The sequence below is a fragment of the Punica granatum genome, chromosome 1 (assembly GCF_007655135.1).
Source record: "Punica granatum isolate Tunisia-2019 chromosome 1, ASM765513v2, whole genome shotgun sequence".
Classification (NCBI taxonomy): domain Eukaryota; kingdom Viridiplantae; phylum Streptophyta; class Magnoliopsida; order Myrtales; family Lythraceae; genus Punica; species Punica granatum.
This window is the reverse complement of record NC_045127.1, coordinates 27,185,086-27,196,336: the sequence shown is the minus strand read 5'-3', so window position 1 is coordinate 27,196,336 and position 11,251 is coordinate 27,185,086. Positions and strand designations below refer to the sequence as shown.

The following is an 11,251-nucleotide window of genomic DNA, read 5'->3' as shown; positions in this document are numbered from 1 at the left end:
AGTAATTTGGGCTCGAAATCAGTTGCTATGGAAGTGTTGTGTATGTGATAACGATTTGATTTCTTCTTGTGTCTGAATGTGTATTCCTGCGAATTCGATGGAATGAGCGAATCGGAGAATAAAATCGGAAAGTAGATGATTAATTTATTGGAATTTTACTTTTTCTCTGAACTAAGTAAGAGAGGGACTTGTTCATAGATTGATTTAGTGGATTATTAAATTGAAGAAGTGAAAGGCAAGACCTAAATTGGGGCTTCAGAACAAAGGTGAATTGAATTGGAAGCAGATGTGCTTGAGTTTTGATTGTGACTTCCTCGTTTAGTTGTTATGTTAGTTATTCGATTAGTTTCAATCTTAATTGCCCTATTTACTTATGAGAAACTTTTAATACTTCACTAACATATTGCTAAGATTTTTTAGAGGTTGATGTTCATTAATTTCTTTGTGCTTGGTTAAAGAATAAGCTTGGGACTTAAGTATACTTTTCGAAATCTATACATAATTATTATAATGCATTAAGATTTGAGTAGAGGGAAGCACCTCAGGTTCCCCATTGGTCAAGTTCCGCATTAAATCAGCGTCATGATCAATTGTTCCTCAAGCTCCAAATGAGTATTGGATTCGGTTAAGTATTAGAGTCAAGATATATCTCAGCTATACAGACATGGGTTCACAAGGATTCTTTACAGATCAAGTTCAGAGGTATTCTTTCGAGAAGTTCCCGCGACTTTTGAGCATATTTGTTAGATTTATTTCATTGGGATATTTCCTGGAGTATCAATTATTCAATGTTCTCTGTCATCCTGCGTTCTTCGGTTCTACCAAATGGTGATCCTAGTTTATTTTCTCCTTTATATCTGCAATCAGTCAAGGTTGATGTTGTCGTGATAATGATCTGATGGGATTGAGAGAATTGTTGCTCTGCTTATTCAACGGGATCTTACTTGGTTTTCATCATGGATCTTGGGATTCTATTATTGTTTAGATTAATAATTTTACTTTGGCATCATCATATAATTCAGCAGGGTTTCTGGTATTCTAAATTATATCTATCAGCTACCTACCTTGGCATGGATAATTATTCCACTGGAAAAGCTATCAGATTTAGAGAAGCCAATTCTACCATCAGCCGGGACATATACAAATCTTTGATCACTCAAGACAGATTTGGCGTTTATTTCAGTTTATTATTTATCCCAGCGACATGGAATGAATTCTATTGATTAGGTTTTGGATAGAGTTTTCGGTATTCGAACTCGACAATCTTAGAGTTGCTTTCGAGATGGAGATTTGGATATTCTACAAGATTTGGGCTCATATCATCAAATGTATTATAGTGGCTCAGCTGAAGCTTGGTGATCTATGTAGGTGTTTGGAAAAGTCAGTTCAGAGGTGATATGGGGACCTGAAGATGCTATAACCCTTAATCCTCTAAATTTTCTGGTATCGCATAAACAAATTTCGGGGATGAAATTTTTATTAGTAGGGAAGATTGTGAGATCTGATATTTTTAATTGCAAATAGTTTATTTATATATATATATATATGCATTCATTTACTTACATGTTTTATAAGTGCGCGTGTATATATATATATATATGTATGTATGTTACGTACATATCTGAAGCATCAAAAAAAAAAAAGAAAAAGAGGTGGTGGTGCTATGGACCCCACGTGGCTCAACCTTTCCCTCCTGTCTCCCTAGCATGCCTCATTTCCACCGCCTCAGCATTCACATCATTCATGTATTTATTTATTTATTCCTTTCCCTTGTCTATTTGGTTTGGTTTCGGGGGAAAAGGGGGAAGAAAGGGGAAGAAGAAGAAAAGAGAACAGAGAAACAAGAGAACAAGAGAGAGAGAAGAGAGAGAGAGAGAGAGAGAACGATAGAGAGAGAGAGAGAGAGAGAGAGAGAGAGGACCGCTCTGTGTAAATTCGAGGGAGAAGAGGCAGAATTAAAGGATAGGTTCGAGGAGTCTTCAAGCCAAGCTGGGGCTCTGTTCATGGGACAATGAACAGAACGGACCAGACTAGAGAAACAACACAGGAGAGATGATCGAGCTGAGCAAATTTTGAAAGGGAAAATGAGTAAACTTGGAGTTCTTGATTAGTAAGTTGATTCTCCTAACCCTAGACACTCTTATTCACTGAGTTAGGTGCGGATTTAGCTATTTCCCTCTTCATTTCAGTTTGGTTTCCAGTTTGAGGTACTCACGAATTAAGAAGTTTCGATTGTAAGTTAGCTCTCCGGGGCCTTGGCATTCTTAATCACTCGTTTCATGTTCTTTTTGGCTGGTTTGAATTCGTTTCAGCTATGGCCAAGGCATTTATAGCTTTCATGTAAAGTCGGTTTCATAATATTCGATTATCTGCATCTTTAAGAGTGTGCTTATAGGTTGTGAATTGGTGAGCTTATACGGGTATGATAGTGCTGATCGGGGAATCTCTGCTCAATATATATATACACAGATATATATGTGGATGGTTGGGGGTAATTGGCTTTAATTACCTTCCACTTACTGTGGTGATGGAATTTGGCATGAATGCAATGGATTCTAATGACTGTGAAGAAAGATTCTGTTTTGATTAGAGAAGTGAAGGGTGCGCTTACTAGTACATGTGCGTTTGCCTAAGGTCTTAACATATTAAGAGTTATGAGTAACATGGCTAAACTCCCATTATTGTTTTTATATAAGATTGTGAATGAATATTGGGCTGAGTTCTTCCTCATGTGCTTACATAAGATTGGGATATGTTAAATTGATTGATAAGTTTAAGATAAAGTCAAGGTAAGCAAGGTGGTTGATATGTGTAAGCCATTGTAAATGCTTAGGTAAATAAGGAGATGTATTGATTGATAAGTGCACGTCCATATTCCGAAATGGATGAAATGAAATGTTCTGTACATTTAATTATGAAAGGGCTATGTAAAAGTACTTGTTAATTATGAAAGCTTTATATTATAGCTATCATAATGAAAGAACTAGGGAGTTGAACTGATGTATGTTTATGCGCTTAGCTAGTATATAATCTAACATTTATGCTTGTAATTTAATTCTAAAAGGAAATAGATAATGAGTAAACGGGTGTGCGAAGTGGTTTGATATTGTATTGTATCATGTATGCATAATTTAGTCATTGTTATGCTTACACTAGATTAGGGACCGAGGTGACTGAATCCTGACATTTGAAAGGCTTGATTCGATGGACTATATTTTGGAGTTAGGTGAGTACTTTATTCCATTGTGAAATGATATATATATATATATATATGATATGTGAATACTCTATTCCCTTGTGAAATCATGTGTTATGATTATAGAAATTATTTAAGATGAATGTAGTGGTAGTTAGATTAAGGAATCGGTATTGCTATGTTGTTTGAACGGATATGAACAATATGGCCTTTGTGATACACCTTGACTTGGGATATGCTGTGTGATTGAGTATGTGGATCGTGTAAGAAATATATGATGATAATGTGATTCAATTGGGAATATGATGGGAATTTTATTTGTTTATACGGAGGTTGTGATAATTTGAGAATAAGAATTTGGTGTGGGTTTATGATGTGTGATAGCCGGTTACAGTTGATTGTTTTTGTGATTGTTGTTTGACTATAGCCATGGGACCGCTGGACCCGGCGGATTACAAAATGGGCCAGATCGGCCGCTGCACCCAGCGGAATACAAATAGGGCCTGATCGGCCGCTGGACCCGGCGGAATAAAAAGAGGGGCTCCGCTGGACCCAGCGGAAATATAAACAGGGGCCTGATCGGCCGCTGGACCCGGCTGTGAGGCTAGTGTCCACCAAACATGCATATATGCTCATATACATATCTATATACACATGCATGGTTACATAACATACATGTATATAATATACCATTATTTTTTTGGCTGGATCTTTAAATGTATATAATATGCCACAACTTGTGGCTGGATCATTATCTATATGAAAAAAAAAAATAATAATAAAAAAACGAAAAAGTGAGAAATCAGAGATAGAGATGAGTGTAGAATGGGCCAAGTGGCCTCCTCTTCAGCAGCCCTTTCCTTCCCACCGCCTTTGACCATCTTTGACCACCTTCTTTTTCTTCTTTTCATCCTTATTTAAGTCATACCCTCCCTTGCTCTATCCCTAGCTGAAAGAAAACGAAAATGAACCAGAAGAGAGAGAGAGAGAGAGAGGGAGAACTGGCTGAGTCGAGAAAATTCTTGGAGAAGAAGAAGAGGAAGAAGACTAAGTTGGAGTATTGATTAGTAAGTTGATTATCAATGATTTAAACATTCATATTTACTATGTTGTACATGGTTTGTGGCTCTTCTTGCATCCTTCTTGTCTGATCAAGTTTCAAAAGATTAGTTTATGGTAATTTTGTTAGTTCTCCTAGCTGATATAAATTGAGTTGGATATATATTTGGAGTTAGTTTTATGTTGTGTTAGGATTAGTTTGGTCACCAATAGAAGCTGAATAATTCGGTTGTAAGGCAGGGGGCAAATTTCTTAGTTGAGTTAGGAGGTTTCTAATACACATAGCTATGCCCTTCTGAAAATCTATATATACATATATAGATGTAGACAAGTGTGTGTACATATGTATATATATGCATATATTTTGCTTTTTGAGCTGACTATGGATTAGAGAAGGGATCTGATTTGAAATTTATCATTCATTATAATGATATCATGTGATGGGTTGATTGACCAAGCTCTTGTTTATTTGTATTTTGGAACTAAAGAAGTACTTAGAATTCCTTGTACTCCTTACTTGAATTTGGCTGATCGAATTGGCCCTCCGTATAATATAATTACTATTCTAAACTGATATGATTTGAGTTATGCATAGCATATCATTGGAATCGTTATGTCATTGGTTATATTTTAGTTATATTAATCAAATAATACGGGAGTTAAAACTGATACCTATATGTACTCTTATTTAGCATATTATCTAACCTTTGTGCTTGAACTGAATAGGGGCTGGGGAGACTGAGGTTATACCTCCGGAAGGCTCGACTCATTAAGTGGTCATTTCAGGGATGTTAGTGAGTACTTTCTTCCATCGTAAAATGACAATAAATAAATAAATATATATATATATATATATATATATATGGTTATAGAGGTGATGGTGGCTGAATTGATTGCGGAACATAGTTGATGTGTATGCTTAGTATGCTTGTGATGGTTGGACTATAGCCATGGGATCGCTGGACTCGGCGGATTATAAAAGGGGCCTGATCGGCCGCCGAACCCGGTGGAATATAAATAGGGACTTGATCGGCCGTTGGACCCGACGGAATACAAATAGGGACATGATCGGCCGCTGGACCCGACGGAATACAAATAGGGACATGATCGGCCGCTGGACCCGGCGGAATATAAACAAGGGCCTGATCGGCCGCTGAACCGGCGGAATATAAATGAAGGTCAACTCTTACCGCCAGAGGTTAATGGGCGGCCCCCGCTGATGAGAAGTGGGTGTTGGAAGTTGAGAATGGTATGAGTGAGATGTGCGGGGTCACGGTACCGTCATAACTCTGTTGCGAGGAAATGCAACCCTATGGCTATACTACTGTTGCTTGGATTTGGTTGCCTATGAGTTGTGTGAAAGGATGATCTTGGTATTGGATGCTATATCACGGTGAAATATGTATATATATATGTATGATTGATTGTCGTGAATTGTGATGTAACATATTAGCTCATTTTACCTTGGAATATAGTACTCACTGAGTTGCAGCTCACCCCCTGCATACATTTTTCCAGATGAGCTAGGAGCTAGACTAGCCGCACAGGAGGACTTTGGATAACGGAGATCAGCGCAAAGGATTTTGGCAAGTAGGCTCACCCATAGTATAGGTAGTAAGTGTTCATAAATGTTACAATTCTGTTACGACCTAAAACTTTTGTTAGTTGGTTTAGTGGTATGGTTGTAGCTGAACACACTATGGAGAGCATATATGTACATTAGAATCCGTTAGACTCATTATATATTCATGTAGAGCATGCCGAGTTAGTTTAAAGGTTGGATGTGTTGTAGAAGTATGCTATATATATATATATATATATAAGCTTTTCGTTCAGTCTGTGTTACAAGATGGTTGCAACTGAATAATCTTTGAGAGTTTTATGCATATATCTGAATTAGTTAGGTGGTTATATGTTTATATAGAGCTTGCTGGGTTGGTTCAATGTGTTGGGAGTTAGGAAAACAGATTATACATATATGAGTTGCGTATATGATAATGGATGTTAAGGAATAGAGGGGAAACTCTGCTATAAGTTTCGGGTCGTGACACCGGCGGAATAGAAAAAGGGGCTTGATCGGCCGCTAAGACCCGGCAGAATACAAACTGAGGTCAACTCTTACCGCCAGAGGTTAATAGGCGGCCCCCGATTATGAGATATGGATATTGGGAGTTGAGAATGATATGTGCGAGAAGTGCGAGGTCACGGTACTGTTGCAACTCTGTTGCGATGGAATGCAACCCTATGGCTATATTGATTTGGTTGTGTTGTATATTGTTTATTTGGTTGGATTGCTGTAAATGTGATGATTAATATGATTGTCTGAATTATTGTATGGAAGTCGTGTTGTTTGCTAATTTGATTTAGTTAGGTTATGAGTGCAAAATGATGTTGGTTAATGGTTAATTCTAATAATAGTTGATATGGTTATAAGGGCAATTGATTGTTGATGAATGAACTTAGTAATCATTTGTACGTATTGTTTAATATGGCGTGTGGGTGAATTAATTGATAGACTTGCTTATGCTACTACTATCTGTAGGAATATTTGGTTGTCTAAAATATATTTATCTCTTATTATTATTCATTTTGCTTTGGAATTTAGTGCTCACTGAGATGCAGCTCACACCCTGCATACATTTTTCCAGATAAGCTTCCGATTGCGCGAAGGAACCACTTTTTGATATCGAGGATCGGCTTGGAGGACTAGGTAGGAACCTTAGTTATTTAATAGATATCCTTTCTGTATAGAATGGACTTGAGAATGTCACGACCTGAAATTTTTGTCTAGTTGGTTTAGCAATGTAGTTTTGCTAGAATCGTACTTATATAAATATATATGCTAGAGCATTTGTAGTAGTTGTATGTTTTTTAGAGTTATGGAAAGCATATTTTATATGAATAGTTACGTGATAATGGATGTCGAAGAAATATAGGGAAAATTCAGCTGAAATTTCGGGTCGTGACAATTTTGGTATCAGAGCCTAGGTGAGGAGATCCTGTAGACTTAAGTTGAACTTGATCCCCGAGTAATTTTTGGATAATTGTGGTGATTTTGCTAGTATTTCTTGAATTCTATGCTGGTTGATTGAGTTGTTATTGCTTCGGATTTGTTAGTAAATAAGTATGGGTTTATGTCTGCTTGTTGAAATTTACATTTGCGCTGCACAATATGAAAATTGATATTAAGCAGTTGACGATTGGGAATATCACTAAAAAAAAATAGGTTTTGCATATCAGGTTTTACAGAAGTTCTTGCAATTCTTTGAGCATGTATATTTGATTTAGTTTGTCGGAATATTGTTTGGATCTCCAATTGAATTAAATAATTGCTATCATGTTTGTAATCTTCTTTTTTCTCTGGTGAACAATGAAAATATAGACTTTTGGCCGCGTATACTAATATTCTTGTATAATTATAAGTTGACTTGACTTATGTTTGAGAGGGTTGTTATTCTTGAAAGAAGCAAAGTGATAGATAGCCTGATTAGGAGCTCAGAATAGGAAGAAAGTCGGATAAGGATAATTTGGGGGTTAAAAATAGCAGAAAAAGTATGATTGATTGAATTCTTGACGATAAGGTATATATATATATATATATATATAAAAGACTCGATTTTACCTTTGGCTAAATTATTGTTATATGATGTATGTGCTGAGCTCTTATTAATCAGGTTCTCCTTTTTCTTAAATCACGTTCCTTCTCTATAAATTGGTTAACGATTCGATCTGAGTGGAGTGGAGTAAGGATAGATGAGACCCATAAATAGAAAGCGTAGGCTATGTGTTTTATTTTGATTGTTTAGAAGACTTATTGGAGTTGAAAATTTAAAGAATGACCTTAAGTAGTAATTTGGGCTTGAAATCAGCTGCTATGGAAGTGTTGTGTATGTGATAACTGTCACGACCCGAAATTTCAGTAACGTTTCCCCCATATTTCTTGGAATCCATTATGACATTGAAACTGACTTCTCATAAATTTCCAAAGTATATAACCAATCCATCAACTCTAATAGGTCTATACACTTTTCCGGAGATTTCTTTTTTTTTTTTTCGCTCTCACATCAGTGATACAACTAAACAAAATCTTCAGGTCGTAACATTCTAAAGTCCATTCTATACAGAAAGGGTATCTATTAAATAACTAAAGTTCCTACCTAGTCCTCCAAGTTGATCCCCGATATCAAAAAGTGGTTCCTTCGCGCAAGTGGAAGCTTATCTGGAAAAATGTATGCAGGGTGTGAGCTGCATCTTAGTGAGCATTAAATTCCAAAGCAAAATGAATAATATTAAGTGATAAATATATTTTAGACAACCAAATATTCATATAGATAGTAGTAGCATAAGCAAATATTCACCAACACAACATATTAGACAATACATACAAATGATTACTAAGTTCATTCATCAACAATCAGTTGCCCTTATAACCATATAAACTATTATAAGAATTAACCATTAACCAAACATCATCTTACACTCATAGCCTAACTAAATCAAATTAGCAAACAACACGGCTGCCACATAATAATTCGGACAATCATAATAATCATCACATGTACAGCAATCCAACCAAACAAACAATATACAACCCAACCAAACCAATATAGCCATAGGGTTGCGTTCCCTCGCAACAGAGTTGTGACGGTACCGTGACCCCGCACTTCTCGCACATATCATTCTCAAACTCACAATATCCATATCTCATAAGCGGGGGCCGCCTATTAACCTCTGGCGGTAAGAGTTGACCTCAATTTGTATTCCGCCGGGTCTTAACGGCCGATCAAGTCCCTTTTTCTATTCCGCCGGGTCTTAACGGCCGATCAAGTCCCTTTTTTCTATTCCGCCGGGTCCAGCGGCCGATCATGCCCCTATTTATATTCCGCCGGGTCCAGCGGCCGATCATGCCCCTATTTATATTCCGCCGAGTCCAGCGGCCGATCAAGCCCTATTTGTATTCCGCTGGGTCCAGCGGCCGATCTGGCCCATTTTGTAATCCGCCGGGTTCAGCGGTCCCATGGCTATAGTCAAACAACAGTCACAATCATGATCAATTATAACCATACCATCTCACGTCGTACATCATTATACCCAAGCATAATCCCAATCACATCACAATGGCAGCACATTACCGTCACATATCTCATCCACAACCCGTAAACACAATCACACCGCGTTATCTCAATTCAAAGTGAGCATACAGGACAATATTTCTCAAACTCCATCACGGAGCATAGCACGACCAATTCCTTAATCTAACTATCACAATACTCATCTTAACAATTTATATAATTAGAACACATCATTTCACAAAGGACTGGAATATTCACATAACATACATACATACATATATATATATATATATATATCATTTCACAATGGAATAAAATACTCACCGAATACCCAAAAATATTTCATTGAGTCAATTCTTCGAGGAGCAAAGCTCAGTCTCCATAATCCCTATTAATGATAAGCATAAAAATCAGATAACACACATTACAATAGATTAAATATACATACTGGTGATATTAGAGTTTTCATTCCAAAAGAAAAACCAACATTTATACTTCCACACTCGATCTAGCTATATTTTCCCTCTGTTCATCCCTAAATGTTAAATAATTAATGAGAACATAATCTCCTCTACCTCTTCCACACTTTACAAAACAATACTTACATAAAATCCTAAGAAAAACCTCTCTTACAACAACATATCATATTAACATGTAACAATTTGCTCTCTTCCAATACAATCCAAGTGTATAGATAGAAACCAATGACTAGCGCTACAAGGAAATCAAAAGTAACGCCTAACAACATCATTTTTTTTTTTTGCACAATAATCACTTGATTCAAAAGTTCTGATTTAAATTCCCCTTTTAATTTCCCCAATTTAACAATTCGACTATGTCGGCCTCCTCAATTCACCAAGGAAAAACACAATTGAATAAAATGTGTCCTCAAAACTCTAAACTCAGTAACCTGTACCCAAGGCGTCGATAATCTAAATAGATATATGATAAATCAGCCATATGTTTTGGAATTTTGACCCAAACCACTCATCCTTCAATAAAGCAATTCATACAAATATTAATTGAGCTCAGCTATACCTACACATATCACCGTACCATAATGGTCTAAATTTTAAGAGAATTCAACTATGACAGACCTCCTTCCCTTACTATTTTATATCACCACAAATAATCACAATGACATTGATAAGAACCTTAACACTGGACATATGTACAGAAAATTGAAAGCTTAGTAGCCAAATATTAAGAATGGAAGCATAAACCTCATGGAGCATAATCTTATATTATCCTAGCGGTTTGTTTGAGAAGACAATAGCAATAATTGCAATTAATCCTTATAAAATAAAAAATCCACTTAAATTTTTACCCGAAAATTTAGCTCCTCCTCTGTTTTCTCTGCTCCAACCAGAACCTTCCTTCTCTTCCATAAACCCCAATTCGAACTCTCAATCGAGCTCACGTTCTTCCTTCGTTCTACTCCATATTCTTCCGATTCCCTTTGCTCTATCTCGATTTCATACTCTCTCTCTCTCTCTCTCTCTCTCTCTCTCTCGTGCTCTGTTTTCCTTCGACTTTCACAGCTCCAAAACAGAGCACAGAATGAAAAGAAAACAAAGAAAGAACAGGTGAGATGAAATGAAAGGCAGGTGGTGAAATGAAAGGTGGAAATGGGGGAAGAGTTTAGGCCACGTGCAGCCTATGACTCCACCCTTCTTTTCTTTGTCCTTTTATTTATTTATTTTTCCTGACCTGATGCTGCAGCAATATGTACGCAATATATATATATATATATATATATATATAAACGTGTACATACATATATATACTATTTGAAATAAAAAAATGTTAGGTCTCACAATAACGATTTGATTTCTTCTTGTGTCTGAATGTGTATTCCTGCGAATTCGATAGAATGAGCAAATCGAAAAATAAAATCGGAAAGTAGATAATTAATTAATTGGAA

General features: G+C 36.5%; 1 long non-coding RNA gene across 1 annotated transcript; it reads right to left on the bottom strand.

The window, feature by feature from the left end:
• Positions 1 to 8,415: 8,415 nt before the first annotated feature.
• Positions 8,416 to 10,862, bottom strand: LOC116192277. Its single transcript, XR_004154037.1, has 3 exons — positions 10,655 to 10,862; positions 9,652 to 9,715; positions 8,416 to 8,474 (listed from the first exon to the last, which is right to left on the bottom strand). It is a non-coding gene; the product is annotated as an uncharacterized LOC116192277 (long non-coding RNA).
• Between the last annotated feature and the right edge of the window lie 389 nt (positions 10,863 to 11,251).